The sequence below is a fragment of the Dermacentor albipictus genome, chromosome 3, assembly GCF_038994185.2.
Source record: "Dermacentor albipictus isolate Rhodes 1998 colony chromosome 3, USDA_Dalb.pri_finalv2, whole genome shotgun sequence".
Lineage (NCBI taxonomy): Eukaryota > Metazoa > Arthropoda > Arachnida > Ixodida > Ixodidae > Dermacentor > Dermacentor albipictus.
Window position 1 is genome coordinate 73,349,611 of NC_091823.1, and position 16,600 is coordinate 73,366,210.

General features: G+C 49.2%; 1 protein-coding gene across 1 annotated transcript in view; it reads right to left on the reverse strand.

Annotated features, from left to right (window-relative positions):
- LOC135900642 (sodium- and chloride-dependent glycine transporter 1-like) overlaps positions 1–16,600 on the reverse strand; it is a 116,384-nt gene that overhangs the window by 57,550 nt on the left and 42,234 nt on the right. The window lies entirely within an intron of this gene.

The window sequence follows — 16,600 nt, forward strand, 5'->3', positions numbered from 1 at the left end:
TCGTTCACCCGGGCAACGGTGATCATTTTTCAAAGCAGTATTGAGCCATGTGAGCGCAACAAGTCGCAACGGTTACGCATCTCGGAAAGCCCTGTACGGTCAGAAACAACGGAGGCGAAACGCGGCCACTGTGTACGAGCGCCTGCGACAAACGCCGTTTCTCGCGTTTTTCACCGAAAAACCATCGAGCGCGGACGAAGGAAATGTGGCGCGCGCCCGTTTGCAACACCCTGCGCGTACCCCGTGAGCACCTCGTTGCAGTATTAAATTATGAATCGAAAGCCAGACCTTGTCTTGTCTTGACTTGTCTTGCGTCCCAGACAGTGGCGCGTACCCACTATGGGGGATTGGCCAAGAAGCAGGCAGTTTTCCGTAAGGTTAGAAGTACAGAGAAAGTAGATTTGAATATAGGAGCGTGGGACGATAAAACTGTAATTTAGACTTGCAATGAAAATGTTGTTAAGAATTTTGATAAAATAATTTAACGTGAAGAAATGAAATAATAGAAACTATGGATAATTGTAGAAAATCAAGCAAGGTACTCTTTTTGTCTCTCTAAGCCAGACCTTCCTAATTTTGTCTTCTCCCTTTCATTTCCTTTTTTTTTTCTCTCACTCTCTCGTAGCGTTGCTGCACGTTCGGATCCCGCCGTCCTCAGACACAAACATCCTGCTATTCGCAGCTTGAGCGCGAAATCTCAGACGCCGATTATTGCGCGCCAAACGCTGAAAAACCCGGGGCACGCTTACATCAGCGATAGTCCTATATAGGTATACATAGCGCAAGCACGGCGGCGATGAGATTCCCGAACGCGCCGGCCAAGCAAACAAGCGCTATATATAGGGTGTCCCAGGTTACGTTAGCGGCCAAACTATTCAACCAAAAAATATATTTTAAAAAATAAAGGAACGTTAGATAAGAACGCGGTCGGAGATACGATTTTAGCACACGCGATGTTCGGTCGTCAGAGAACACGGTATAGGTGTTATATAATTCTACCGTGCACCAGAGCGAGGGGTGTTTCTTTTCCTTCTTCTTTTTCTTAAAATTTATTTATCTATTTATTCACTTGAACGGCTTAATCAACGTGCTATATCTGGGGCGGCTGTGCAGCCGCGACAGCGGAGGGGCGACGTCACCGAAATCGCAACGCGAGGAAAATTACCGAAATCGGAGGCGGCAGCCCGTCACCGTCGCCGCGCAGTCGTCGCACGCCCATGGCACGCCTGCGCATAGGCTCCGGTTGCGTCTATACCGTTCGCGCGGCACACAACGCGGGAGCGCAAAACTACACCGTGCACGCCGCGCCACCAGACGACACCGCGCCACGGCCATGCCTGTACAGTTCGCACGTTGGTCGCGCCTGTGCGCTTCGCCCTGTGTCGCGCTCCTCTACACTGCTGTATAATCGTCATCGTTACCGCGATCACTCCAGAGTTCCTTGACCATACGATTCAATAGGTATGGTATGGTATTCCTTATGCGATGGCGCACACCCACTGTGGGGGATTGGCCAAGATTTGGATGAAATCAGGCTATCTTTATTAAAAACTAAAATTGGTAAAGCTAAGTGGTTGAAATGAACAAAAATAATATGTTCAAGAATTCAAGACAATCTCTTTGTAGCACTTATAAAATCCTCCACGGATGAGCAAATATCCCTGTGGCACTTTCCAAGAGAGGAGGCTCCTAGAGAAAGGATATTTATAATTGAAAAGCTCAAACCAAGCTGTGTAAATCTTGATTCTAGATTTTTTCTTAAAGAAGTAAAACGGCGGCATAATATGAAAAAAATGATCTATTGTTTCAACTTCTCCACAGACTGGGCACAGAGGGGAGGGCACCAGACCAGCCCTGTGACGATAGAAGTGACGATAGTAGATCTGACCTTCTTCTTCTCCTTCGTCTTCCTCATTATTATTATTATTATTATTATTATTATTATTATTATTATTATTATTATTATTATTATTATTATTATTATTATTATTCCAAGAGCGTACGTGTCGTGCTATTTGTAAACCTTCTGGACGTAAAGATAACCGCGCAGCGTTTACCGACTCGGCGGTTCGATCGCCATATTCTCAAAGCCGTAGCATCGCGGCCGGGGCTCAGAGCTCCCAAGGCTCGAGACTGAGAAAACGCGCTGCTAAATAAATGTTTTTCAGACAGACAGAGCAGCCACGCGCGTCGGATCGCCGTCAGGATGTTCTCGCCACAACCGATGATCGCGTGGAGCGTTGCTGCGGTGTGGAGCTTCGCGCAGTTCTCGAAGTGTCAGGCGCGCAATATAATACTGAGGACCGTTGCCTAGCAACGCGTTCACTGGCCGTCTTCCGTCGTACGCGTGGTCTCGCTACGCACAATTTCCTCTACAACCGCGAGCGCCGCGGTTGGGAAAGAGCGCACACCAGCTACGAGCAAACGTGGCCTCCGAGACGGGGCGGCACGTGCTGAAAGCAGACAGCGCGCGCCACGAATCTCGGAGGCCACGATGCACGATTCGCAATTTTCAACGGGTCTCCAGCGCAGCGCTAGACGTGACAACAAGAATAGCTTGCGCCAGTCGCCCAGATAGCGTCCCACGAACTTATTCAACCCGCACTTCTGTCATTTCCACTGCGTACACGACGCGCTGCAGTTTTCGCGCGTCAATAGGCATGCCTTCGGCGCGCACCTTTCGCTTACCGCAAATTACATTTTCTTTCTATCCTTTTCTTTTTTATTTCGCACCCTGAAACCGAAAACAAAAGAAAAAGCGAGGAAGAAAGAGAGAAACGACCTGCTGGCGTCAGGTGACCGGCCGAAGGCCACCGAAGGTGACACTGCAGGCAGCGGAAAAAAAAAAAAAGGTCCTCCGCTCACCTTGGTCCTCTATAAGCCATACGCGCTCTCTACAGTGTCGCGTTTCGCCGCCGCCGAAAGTCGAAACAACGCGCGACTGCTAGTGCGAGCCTTTAATTCCGTTTCGGAGGGAAGGTCGCATTGCCGACGGGCCGCTATAGTAGTCCCCGAAAGACGTGTATATACGCGAGGTGACGGATCAATGCGCAGCCGGCATGGATTTGCCCCTGAGCTTTCCGACAATTTAGTCGGTCAACTTCTTTATGTAGTCTGCTTGCTTCTTCTCTATTTTTGTCTTGCTTTTTTTTTTTAGGGGTCACTCGTACAGCTCCTGCGACCACACCGGACACGGCCAAATGACGCAGTCTCGTACTTTTTTCAAGTTCTCACGATGGAGCTGTTCGTAATAAGGGCAGGAGCTGGAGCCAATCCTGATGTTACTCTGTAAACCAATTTACGCCTTTAAGGGTCCTTAAGGGTGCAACTTGGTCTCTGACTCACACCTTTACACTCGCAAAGTGTGTAAGGGTGTGAGTGACAGACAGAGAGCATGGGTGAAAATTGGTTCACAGTGGCAAACACCATGACAAACTGGTTTTGCGAACGCTGCTGTGCAAATATGACTAGCACGTCTGTCATCATTGCTATCTTCTCAAGGCTTGCAGAACGGACATAGGTAGGGAGGAGGAGGGACCCATCGCAGGATAACCACGTGATTATGCGTGCTTCAGAACGACGCGTATTTTTCTCAGTACGTTTGGTGTCGTACGTGTGTCCCTCTCGCGCCGCCTGCATAATATTAAACGACGCAGTCAACCTTTAACAGTCGGAACTGAGCGCTGCGATCACGCAAATCGAGTGTAGGTCACGGAGACACAATGAACTACACTCACGCGGAATGCAATGGCTTGACCACTAATTAGGAAATTCATTCGATTTGTCGCGTGAACTCGAATTTATAGCACGCAACTTCGACCCCAGCCCACAATGACGTTTCAGGATTTTGTATATGGACAAATGTCGCAAAACAATTCGACACGTCACGAGTGTCACTATAGAAGGACGTTAGAGATGTATAATCGAGTACTGCGCCCGGAGGATGTGCGTTTCGGTGCGCGTATAGGAACGTTGGTGTCGCCGAACTCGCAGAGAGAACGGAGGGGACGCGCAAAGCAGCTATGTCCGCAAGAGCATACACCACGCTTGCTGAGTTTGCGAGCTCAAGCAAACAGCGTGACATCCAGCCAAAACCGCGTGCCAGATTTTGTTTGCGTTCTTCGCACGCGACACGGTGGCGTCGCAACCTCGTCCTCGGCACCGATAACGTCTGCACGGAATTACATTTTATCCTCCGGTATATATGACAGATGGGAACGCAAGGTGCGCTGCCTTTCTTAATTGCTTCGCATGATTCTCTCGCGTTATCACTCGACTCATGCTGAGTGAGTGGTTCAGTTAAATTGGAAATTTTACTATCGTTCCCTCGCCCCCCTGCTGGGGAGAAAACAAAGTTGGAAACGCAGAGCTCGGTCTTCACACCCGCGACTGGCAGTGCGGGTGACTAACTCGCTTGCCTGTCAGCGATCTGTTTTCTGTTCCTGTTTTCTACAAAGCGTGTTCCTGTTTTCGCTGTTGCGCTTTCGACGGGGTGCGGGTGCACTGACGACACGAAGAAGACGACCCGCGGGGCCCGGGTTGGCCGCGCTTTCTAAAAATGTGGCCAGAGAGAGGCGCGACGAGCTGGGGCCGACCGCGGGGGCCCTTAAAGAGATCCGTGACCTATGACGATGGCATCCGCGGTTGCGTTTTTCTTTTCTTTTCTTTTTTTGAGATGAAGCGAAGGCAGCGGATGATGCACGCCTCATTGCGTCGAAGTTTGTGTCGCGTATACGTGTTGGGCAAGCGACACTCAGAGCGCAAGCTTCCTTTATTAGAGTTATTAATGACCTGTACAGGTTATATTGTTACATTGTCACGATGCATATATTAGTACGACCCTTTTCTGTTCACGAGTTTGTAAACAACTGTAATTGTTTATTAAATTCTTCAGGATTCTTCCGTTGCCTATATACGACATTAATGGGGCCCTGGACGACTTTCTATCGAAGTCGAGAAATGGATTTGAAGTTAGAATAGACTGTTTCTGAATTACTTTGTCGCACTTAAAAGTACTACAATGCGTTCACCAGAAGCGGAGTTACTGGCAAGTAAAGGTTGCGTATGATGCTTCTCGCGATGCTCCCGCTTCTGCTCCAATGCACTGCGAAGGCCATGGCGGTGCGGGGATAGAGTTACTGTATATACCAAAGTACCTTTGGTAGCATATACAGTAACTCTATGCGGGGCGTACCCACAGCGCTCCGCCTGCTGAACGTCACTGTGGTGCGCAGCTCAAATTTGATTTTGCATGTTCGAGTAGGCGCCATTACGTCCAATTTTGGCGCCTACGCGGTTGTCCTCGGTGAGCCGCAGTCATGGCCGCAGTGCACTCAGCCAGTGGACTCGATCGTCGCGGCACCCCGCGGTGGCCGCGGTATCTACGCTACGTTCCAGACGGCAGCTACGTGCAATGGTAGCACGCATGCGCAGCATTTGCTTTCCGCACGACAGGTCTGAGTGCACGCTCGCGCTCGTAAGCTCCAGTCTGGCCGTGCTGCGTGGTGCGAACAGGCTTTGTCGTCTGATAGTAGCGACATCTAACGGATGGTAGCGACATCTATGATAGTTGCGGATAGTATAGTAGTGACCTAACGGATAGTAGCGACCGACGGATGGTAGGGACATCTAACTTGCGTGTTTTGATGTGTTATCAATAGATCAACGCGAAGCGAAGTCTACCAAAGTGTCTAACCAGGAGCGGCCAGGTGTGAGCGCGCGCTGACAAACGTGGCTCACCTTAAGTTTCGCTTGGTTCGAGGCTAGCCGAATGTTCAAAACTAGTCGGCATTAGCAAGACCAGACGGCTATGATACGGATGAGCAGGTTGGCCCAAGTTTAATTCCCACGTGGGCGGCCGCGGTCGAGCGTGAGCAGACGATAGTCAGCTTCTTCCGGAACAACGTCATTCTTATCGAAATTCGAAAGCAGATTTCCGCTTACTTCAGCCTGCTTATTAAACTGCGTCAATACGTATACACAATAACAGTTAGAAGAAGCGCTCAGATGCAAACAACCTCCTCGACTGACGTCAGCTATTGGCCATTGGCAACCGCGTATGTGAGTCTGCTATATTACAAAGTAAAGCGTCCAGAGAAGAGCGATGAGCAGGCTTCTGTTGAAAAGACAGCGTTTGACAAAAAGGTGTGACTTTCCTGTGAGATTGGAAGTACACCTATTGTTGTTCATCAAATGAAGCAATACGAGGAAAGTATGCGACTTTAGCGCTGGCTATCTCAACCTCACTGCTATTAAAGCAGCACTGCGTACACAGTTAAGAAATTCACAGGAGGGAGGGAGAAAAAACATACAAAAACACTCCGCACGCTGGCGCGCTTCTCAAGCGCTAAATCTAAGTATGATCATGTGACTAGGCGAGCAGCCAGCACCGGCATAGCGCGTTGCAGAAAGCTGACGAGCAGGACGGGCAGAAGGGCTGCAGCATGCAGCCGCACGAACACAATGGAAGACCACCAAAGCAAGGTGAGACAAACACGGCCGCCAAAATCAGTAAAAAATAACAGTTTTTGTTTTTATTTGGCTTCCTTTATTTCGGAGAGTGTTTGCTTCACGTTGCTTCAGTACGACGTCCCCATTGACAAACGATATTCTACGGAACTACCGACTAATTGGAAGACACTCGAACAAACCGTTTTATGTAGACGGTGCACGCCCGAGATGAACCGTATATCAAGAATAACAACGCAGTCGTGACACAAAGAAGCGAATGAACTTCATTTCTACGCATGCACAGATTATGAATGCCGCTGGTTCATTTTCCTGGAAGCAATGCTAAATTGAGTTTCATCCTGGCTAAGTTGTACAACACGAAGACAAAAAAGAAAAGACAACGAAAGTGCGATGTATTTGTCATCTGTCGACATTTCAGAAGGTACGCTAAAGAACTAGTTCTTTTGTATGCACTAAATACGCAAAATAGCCGTCAGCGGGGGTGCCTTTCGTAACGACACGGCGCGTTTCTCCCGGGCAGAGCGCACGCGGTGACGCTGATGTTAATTATACTCGGAGGTGCTTGACGTCATGCAAGTTGTCTGCATTAACGCAGAGCGGTGGCAGTAACCGCAAAAAAAGAAAAACAAAAAAAGAAGACAAAATTACAGCCGCCATGACTGCCGCGTTGCCGAAAACAAGACTAATCCGGGGCAATATCCACAATACTTTTGGCTCGTAAGTCCTTTTTGCCATATAAGCTGGTCGCCTTATTCGCTAATAATATAGGAGAACGGAGAGAATAACCACGTTGAAGCAATATTTGAGCTAGGAGCGACTGTCTTTGCGAAGAAAATTAGGGTCAAAGCTGTTTGCTTCAGATAATCAACAATAAAGTTGGAAACTAGAAGGACACATACCTAAAATAACCATTTTACATTTCTAAACGAAATGATTACCTCTCTCTCTCTCTCTCTCTCTCTCGATGTGTGTGTGTGTGAATAGGAGCACGAAGGACACATAGAAAAAAAGAAAAGAAAAAATGTAGCAAAATGTCATGATCGAATGCTTAACTGTAGCTTTCACCACGGAGCCAACTTATTTCACCAGCGATAAGAGAGTCGCGCAAGTTGGAATCAGCTAGCGCAAGACAGGGGTAATTGGAGATCGTAGGGAGAGGCCTCAGCCTTCCAGTGGACATAAAAATAGACCGATGATGATGAAGAAAGCAGTGGCAGCGACAACTGAACGTCAGAGAGAGAGAGAAGAGGAGGGAAACACGCGCACGTAAGTGTGTGTGATGTTGTGGGTGGTGGTTATTTGGGGGTGGGAGTAAACATGTACGACCCAGCCTCCCCCTAAAGACATCATGGAATGAACCAGGAGGGGAGGGGGAAGAAGGAAGAGGCATCGAGCTGTGCCCTAAAGCCCCTCAACACAGACGACGTCAAGCCATTCCGTTAACTCCGTCCCTTTGTTTTTTTTTTGTTTTTTTTTGTGTGTGTGTTCACCGTTACGACATGCTTGAAAGTCTGAGAAACAAACAACTCAGTGGCACGTATAGGCGACGTCGGTGTCGAAGGCCTGGACTGCATACAAGCCGAGAATGTTACACGCGCACAACTTTAAAATTATTCGCACGTCCGAGCGAAAGAAGACGCGAGAAGGGATGTTGGCGTACTTAAAAGCAGCACTTAGCACCTTCTGCTAAGACAGAGCAACAGTATCGGAGTGACATCGCGCTCACGCTCATGCTTATGTATGGGAGAGAAAAAGAAACACTGAAATGCGCACGCTCAAGAACGCAGACATGCGCATAGACACGAACACACGCAGGCCTCCTCGCTCTCTTTTTAATGGTAGCCGACGAACATATGTCGTGAAGAGGGCCCGACAAAATTCATGTATACAGGATTTGCAAGTTCTCACGGAATTGCTGGAACCGCTTTAGAACCTATAGTGGAGCGTCATGTGCGCCGGAGAGAGAGCTAGACGGCCACTTCTTTCTTTCTTTCTTTCTTTCTTTCTTTCTTTCTTTCTTTCTTTCTTTCTTTCTTTCTTTCTTTCTTTCTTTCTTTCTTTGCCACCGAGGTGCCGTGTACACGTTAAAGCCGTAAATGGCACTTGAAGCTCCTCCCCTCTTCCCACTTCTCCCAAAAGGTCTATAGGGTCATCACTTCAATATATTCCCTCTCCTCTTTTCCAACTAGAAACACCCACTATGCTGCTCACTAAACGGTGCAGGAAAAGCATAATTTAGGGCTGGTACTAAACAGTTCAGGCTTTACGAGGCGAAAACTGAAGCTATATCAACCAAAGCATGCCAATTCTTTGGCCGACCACATGCGCATGACAAGAAAGAGAGAAGAATGGCACTTGGCTCGGAAAAAAAAGGGGAAAAAAGAAAGAAGAAAATACGGAAAGAAAGCGTTTCAAACGGAAACGCAAGCATACGTGAAGTGCGCATCAGAAATTGCGGCCTCACATGCCAACATCTGTGAGCATCGCGAAGGCTGGCTATTCCTGGCGCACGTCATTCGAGCTGGCATTTGCAAATGCACGGTATTAGATTCGTCGGACGATCCTACGGCTGTCAAGCAGATGTAGGACTCGTCGGACTATCCCACAGCTGCCACCAGATGTAGGGGTTGAAGGACGGACTTCGGGATGAAAACCAAACTTGAGAGGTTTTATTTTACATTATATACAGAGAGGTGAGACTCAAGTAACAGTTGTACAGTCATTACGGGCCGGCAGCAACTCGGACGCTGCGGCCCGCGGCAAGACGTTCGAGAGAGGTGAATCAGGGAATCAGGGAATGCTCTGGTCTCTCTGGAATGCTTCTTATAAACCCTTCGAGCACTGGAAGTCACGTCATGTTTGACCAATGGGAGAGACCGCTCAGATGACGCCATTTTCGGCCAACCGTTGGCGCCCGTGTCGCGGTGTCACACCCGGCGGCTCTCTGCGGTCTTGCCTCGCTGACTTGCAATGCACTTCTTCTAAGGTGGAGAAGGGGGGGGGGCGCTCATGCTCCATTGTACGAGGGCCCACCTGCTCCCGGTGGTACGGCTCCGCTGTGGTAGCAAATGCCTTCCTCAAAGGCGAAGAAGGGTGACGATTGGGCTCCATTGTCCGAGGACCCCTTCTAATCCCGGCGGCGCACGACCTGGGGGCCGCAAACTTGTTTGCACTTGTCTTGTGGCCTTCAACTTGTTTGCTTGGGCGCTCCTCTGGAATGTGCTTTCCTGCTTCTGCATTCCTCAATTAGCTGTGCTGCGATTCGATGTGGTCTGGGGAACTCGAAGTAGCCTCAGGAAACGGCGCCATATCTAACAACGGCCAATGTGATGCAACCAGGCGAAAGCGTCGAACGCGCTAGAATACGCATCGACGAGATCGCGGTCCGGTCGAGCATGGAAGGCGGACTTTAATTTCCGATATTTTCCACGATACTGAGAAGTTCGAAATTAAATGAGAAAGAAGAAAAAGAAACAACTCAGAAGAAGCTCTTCCGACAACAATTTTATAGCTTTGTATTTCAGGTCTCCCGACGCGAAATCTTAGCGTCCAAGCAAATTACGTTATGCGGAGTTCATTTGACCTTCACTGGAATCCTAAACGCTGATCATTGGTTTGTATTAATATTTAACTATAAGGGGGGGTCACCCCGATTACCCCACAGTAACATGTTCTTGTAGTGTGCTGTGCAGTGGTACGTCAAGCGAATTTCGCTCTTTTTTTATACGCATACAGACATTACCGAACACCTCGTTAAGTTTTGTTTTCTTTAGACTCGACATGTGCATCTGTAGTCAGCTCATCATAGGTAGGAGTATTGAGTAAGACACACTAAGAAAAGCCTAATTTAGAGAACCTCTGATTTCGGAAAAAATTTGCAGCGTCACTTAAAAAAGAGAGGAACAAAACATGACAACCAGCTGGCGTAATAGAGTTCTAGAGTTGCCGTCACCGTTTGAGGAGGCCACGCAAGGCAAACGGAGCGCGTAGACGGCAACTAATTATTTGGAGATGCACCTTCGCGGTTTCCTCAAGAGGCCAGATGCTGCTCATGACAGGGGCGCGTATACACGGACCAGCGAGGACCGCGTAAAAATACGGATGCGTGTAGTTACCACTTCGGCGAGACAAAAGTACGTCCAACTCGACGATTTGGCTGTGATCTCGGAGAGCACGAAATGCGGAGTAAGTGTACGCCCACGTATCGCCAGAAACCTGGCTTTTTCGCGCCGCGAACAATGAAACTGGTGCAATAAACTGAACCTTGATCGTCCTATAGAAAGCCGCACCGATACCACTCACACTATAGCCACAGAGCTACCGCGGCTTCATCTTTGAGTTTTAGGCTTGTAGCGCAGCTCGGAAGAGCAAAAAAGGAAGGAGGTAGGGGTAATCAAAGGGAACGGAAACAGGTCTGCGGGCGAAATTGCAGAATTTTTTGCAAGTCTCGCTCGGTCATTTTTATTTTTTTTCTACCCATACCTCTACATGTGGGGCTTATTTTTCCGCTGTTGGCACGTGCCTCATCTTGGGGGAAGAAAAAAAAAAAGAAGAATACGAGATCATTCCAAAACACTTTGAATTTTTTTGTGAGGCATCGGGTCATATGCATATGTAGTGCGCTATACTTGCGTATAGTTTCCTGTTAAGGAACGAAAATCACGGCACACATCGTCGCAGCGAAGCTGCAGCTGCCGCGCCTACAGAAAAAAGTGCCGTGCCGTATATAGGATAAGAAGTGGAGATCGAACCGCGGCAAGAAAAAAGGCCGAGTTTCCTTTTTTTTTTTTAAACCCGCGAGCGCGAGATAACAATGCTCGTGCCGGCCGCAGCTGCGGCATCTACCCGGCATTGCTCAATCGAACAGCGAACCCAGCAGCTGCGATTCTCGGTCGCCACAGATGGTCGGCTCAGATGAAGGCCGCTCGCTGCTTATGTCGTCCATAGTTTCCCCGCGCCTCGCTATATGCACGTCTATCTCGCCGCTTAACCGAGATGGAAGGTGAACAATGCCAAAGTATTCGTAGCTGCGCAGCGGTACACATGCACATGTACAGTCACGCGCACCTGTGTTTGCGCGTATAAATAAACGCGGAAAGGCCGTAAAGGTCGTGATGCAAGGCTGCGAGCCGGGACTGTCTACTCCTTAACCACCGCCGCTCCTTTTTCTTTTTCCACCGCTCGTAGAAGACAGATCCTTTGTTCATTTTGATGGTACAGGCGAAGTGCGCGGGGAATATGGGTCAAGCGGCACAAGACGCCGTTGTTTAGCAACACCGCAGGACGTTTATACGCGCCTGCGGCTCACTGTATGTGCATCGTGAAAGGAGCGTGTTCTCTTCCGTTTGCACTGTCGAACACCCGCACTGTGCACCGCCCTGTTCCTGACGTGAATCACGCGCCGTGCTGCTGCTCCAAGAACAGTCCTGGAAACACTGTTCACGTAACGCTTTCAAGTGCGTTCATGTATTCGTATAATGCTCATCGACAGCCGTCACTTCACACTATAAACACTTTCCATTCCGTTTGTTATAGAGCGAATACGCGGTACCTCAACATATCCTTCATTAATATTTTTTTTTGCCCGTCCCGTGCGCGAGAAACGAAATATTTAAAGATGGCAGCAGCTATTTCTGGCTTGACGTATATACCACCACTTAACTGCCATATCACCGTGATGTTGTTTATGTGTATGGACACAACAGCGCCGACGACAACGACTTGCGGAGCTATACGTTCAACTAGAGCGTGCATTAAGGAATCTTGGGCGGAATGCACAAAGCTTTTCGATCGTTCGTAAGTGCTGCTTGCCATTGGTCAGCTGCATATATGCGCAACGAAACAATTGGTTGACATCTACATTTCCGAACACTTCCACAGCTATATATAGGACACTCTTTAAGAATATGGGCCCTTACTACCATGAACAATTATGCTCCACTTCTGGCACAAATGCGTCGACGAAGACGCGTTTTCCGTGGCGGCAATTTTTAGCTCATCTTTCTTTCTTGTCCTTTGTGTTTGGGGGCGGGGGGAGGGGGGGGGGGGGGCGAAACAAAGGTACGGATGACGTCAACGGGACGCCGCAGGTTTCTTTACAGCGCTCGGTTGTTTCGGCGAGCGAAAAGAAAGTCCTCCAAGAGCGACAGATTTGTGTTGCGTCACGTACCTTCGAGCGCTCTGTAGCAACGTTTGTTAACGAACAATCAACTATAACATCGACAATTATTCAGCTAGGAAAATCTGCCTGTGCGTCACGCGAAGTTGGCGTTATAATTACAATATATTCCTGCTGCAGCCGCCCATCCTTCTTTTCAACGCCCTTTCTTAATTGCGAAGGTTTCTTTGACGTTATCCTGATCTAGCATGACTTTACACTCTGTTAAATGTAGCTTCAATGTTCATTTTTTGTAGTGTTGTCGGCCGTTTAGTTTCTTTATTATCTTTCGCATCGATTCTTCCTTTGGGCCCATAATAGAGCGACGATATAATTCTTCTACGCAGGAGTTGCACAAGCAGTTTTCGAAGCGATATACACTGCAAAAATTTACGCCCTTATAGGGGGAAAATGGTGTAAATCTATCCGTAATTCACAACCTTTCATCCAAAGGGTGTAAGGTTGCGAGTTATAGACAGATTGACACCCTCTTTCACTTTTAAGGGTGTAAATCATTTTCCGGTGAAGCGCGAGATGCTGAGCTTCGCACCCGCCTGCTTATAGCATTTCACGGAAGAGGCAAGGCTATACGCGGCGCGCATTTCCCATAATGCACACGTGTCGGCATTGCGCGGACGCGTTATCTCGCGGTCGCTGCCGAAGGAGTAGCGGTATCGCGAGAAAAAAAAAAAAAAGAAAAAAGCCGGAAGAACTCCACGCCTGTGGAAAACGGGTCATTATCTGCCGTTTGCGTCGTTAGGCCTCGCCTAAAACGCTAACCAGTTTGCAGCAGACGACGCGTGCTCCTCTCTCGGCCTCGCGGTACAGTCAACAGCCCTGCAGCCGCCTCTGCTCGTTGCGAGAAGAAAGGCTCACTTAACGCACCAACAAAGGAACGCCGTCATGCACCTTTCGAGGTTAAGTACTCAATACTCGCCAGAGGAAGTTTCCGCCCAGATAGCCACGTGTGTAACCCAGCACGCGGTTTGCGGGCGGTTGGGGTGTACGCACCCTTCCCAACACCCTCCACCGCTGCCCCTTCCCCCACTTTTCTTTTTTTGTTTGTCGAACTTCTGCTTAATATTAGAGGACGGTAAGCAGCGCCGGAGGATTGGCGTACGATATGTTTATATACTTATATACGCTGCGCGTAATCTGTAACCTGTTCTCCCTGGGTTACGAGCGTCATATCGGACTTTCGTGCCGCGTCCTCCGCATTTTCGACGCGCGATATCTTTATAGGCGATCGCGAATTCCACGGACACTTCTGCGCAATATCGCTTTCGGCCGCCGCCGCGTATTCGCCAGTCCACCCACAGAAGACGCGCATGCGTTCTCTGGCGCCGCTACGGGATGTGCGTGATCTCGCAAAAAAAAAAGGAATCGAGAAGGAAGATCACTGCGGCCGCGGTGTTTGTAACAACGCGCCGATCTCCCTGTGTCGTTCTATTCTTGAAACACGCGCCTACCGCGCCGCGTTCCCGACCGCCTATACAGCAAAGCGATGGCCGCGTTCCTCCTGTTCGATAAGATCGTGTCGTTAAGTGCTGACGGCGGGGGCAGATCCAAAAGAACAGCAAGCGAGGCGCAAAGCCGCTGCCGCCACAACCGTTTTAAAGACTCCCTAGGACGTGGTAAATCCGCGAGACGCGGCGTGGGAGTCGGTGTTTACAGCGCCACTGTTGCAGTTTTCTTCGTAGTCTATACTCCTCTATCTCTCTCTCTTCCCTCTCCTCCCTCTAAAACCTGCCTCAACGGCTGACAACTGTCTGGGCGTAAGCAGATGAAGCTATAGACATGCTACAGTACGGTGAGCGGTAGTTTCCTTTCTCGAATATATTTAAGAATAAACACTCAATTATATACTACTTCATATTCATTACTTATTTTTGGTAACGTGAGGAAGAGTGTGACAACAGCTTATAGCTTAGTGCTGCACCGGCAGACCCTGCGGTATATGTGGAGCCTTAAAGGAACCTATAAAGGAAAATATTAAGTCGAGTTGGATCGATAGATGATTGGAGATGTGTAATCGGCTTCTGCGTACTAATATAGAAAGAACACTTAGTATCATAGAAAATTGCCGCCGAAAGTCCTGCTGCTGCTCCTCAATTTGAACCGCCCGCGCCACAACGGACGAGTCGACGTAATCTCCACGTGACCCCTTTCTATGCGGCTATTTGTGAATAAGCTAGCGCGGACATTCACGCGAGCGATACCACAGTTCAGAACAGCTGATGGCACCTCCCAGATTTTCCGCTTTCGTAATTTCCTCGCTCACAATTAAACGCTCCGTTCTCGCTACGAATGACGAATTCGTTATTACAGAAGCCTAACCTTTGAATCTAGCTCGACCTAATTTACCTTCATAGTGTCTTTAATATGTACAGCAGTGGTGAAGTGAATGTAAAAAGTGAAAGCGCATCATCCAGGGCAAGGACGACGCCCCCTTTTCTTTTGTTTACCTCTGAAGCGTGCTTCCAGTGTGACGTCTTTCTCCCTTTAAATAATCCCCTGTCGCATGTGGCCGCCGCTGTGCGTCAGCGTTATTGGGCGGACTGCTAACAGAATTCAACGCGCCGTTTTGACGAAGAGCGCATTGAGCTGCGCAACAAGGCGTATTGGCCCGTGGAAAATGGCTTCCATACACCGACTACTAGAGGCATTTTTTTTTTTCGGCAAAAGATAGCAGTAAAGCCGTGTTTTGCTAGACGTGCCGTTGACAACAATACTGGGAGTGTTTTGTTTGTTTGTTTTTCTTTCAACCTACTGATGGGCAGAAATGAGAAGTTTGTCACCCCGAACGTGTATAAAAAGACAACGAAAGAAGGAGGATAGGCAGTGAGGTACAACCAGGGTTTGTACCCTGTGTAGGGTAGCTGGTTTGCTACCCTACACTGGAGGAGGGGAAGGAGGAAGACCAGACAGAAAGCGGTACACAGTGTCCGCGCGCGGACACACAACAGCGCTCGCCATAGAAATGAATGCGTATAACGGTATAGCGAAAAACGGTGGAAGGCACGCGCAACATACGCCGCGCGCTTTGTGGTTACTCAAGCTCGACAACAACTATTGTTAGTGCGGTCCCTTGCCCCTTCCGCCCCCTCTCCGAGCTAATTTGCGATCTACAAGACGTAACAAGGTTCTTGCGAAACGGCATGCCGTCTCCTTCGCCCTGCCCAGAAAACAATCCCAAGGTCGCCTAACAGAGCAGGCAGCACGAGTTGCGCGGATTTCACGCGTATACTTCTCGGAGGTGGCACGCTCGAGTGGATGGGGATGGAAGAGATGCAGAGAGTTCCGCAAGGAGAGAGAGAGAGAGAGAGAGAGAAACGCAGCCGCGCCTCACTGGAGCCCGGAGCGGCGCGCAGGGCGGCTATTTCCAGGACCCCCCCGGTTTCTGGAGGGGATCCCAGTTTTCGCCACTTAATCACGCGTCTTCGCGTACTGCTTCGTGGCGCCTCCTCGTTTTCGCTTCGACGGTGAACAAACAAAATCACAGAGACGGAGACAAAACAGAATTTATAAAAAGGCCCGAGCTGCATCGTGGCGAAATGGATCACTCCGTCGAGCGGTGCCGGCGTCAGCGCGTGATGTAAGAGGGACGGCTCTTATGAAAGACAGAGCGAGAGAGAGAGAGAGAGAGATCAAGAGAAAGCGCCGCACAAATGGCTCTCGCTTGAAAAAAAAAAATGAAAAAGGGTACTGAAAGCGAACACGAAGGAAAAGAAAATGGCCAGACCATCAAGTATAGGAAGTGCGTGCGGTTGCAGCCGGTGTGAAACGGTGTGCCCAGTTTAGAGTGACCTACATGCGGAGGGTGTAAACGTAGGACAAAGTTCAACAGGTTGCTCTGTGCGTAGCGGCGCTGGGTGATCAGAGCACGCAGGAGGTCCTTAATTGCGGGCACGCGTCCAGCGAACCATTCGGCACTTCCTCGGCTGTGTGTTACATATACGCGCGTGTGTATCT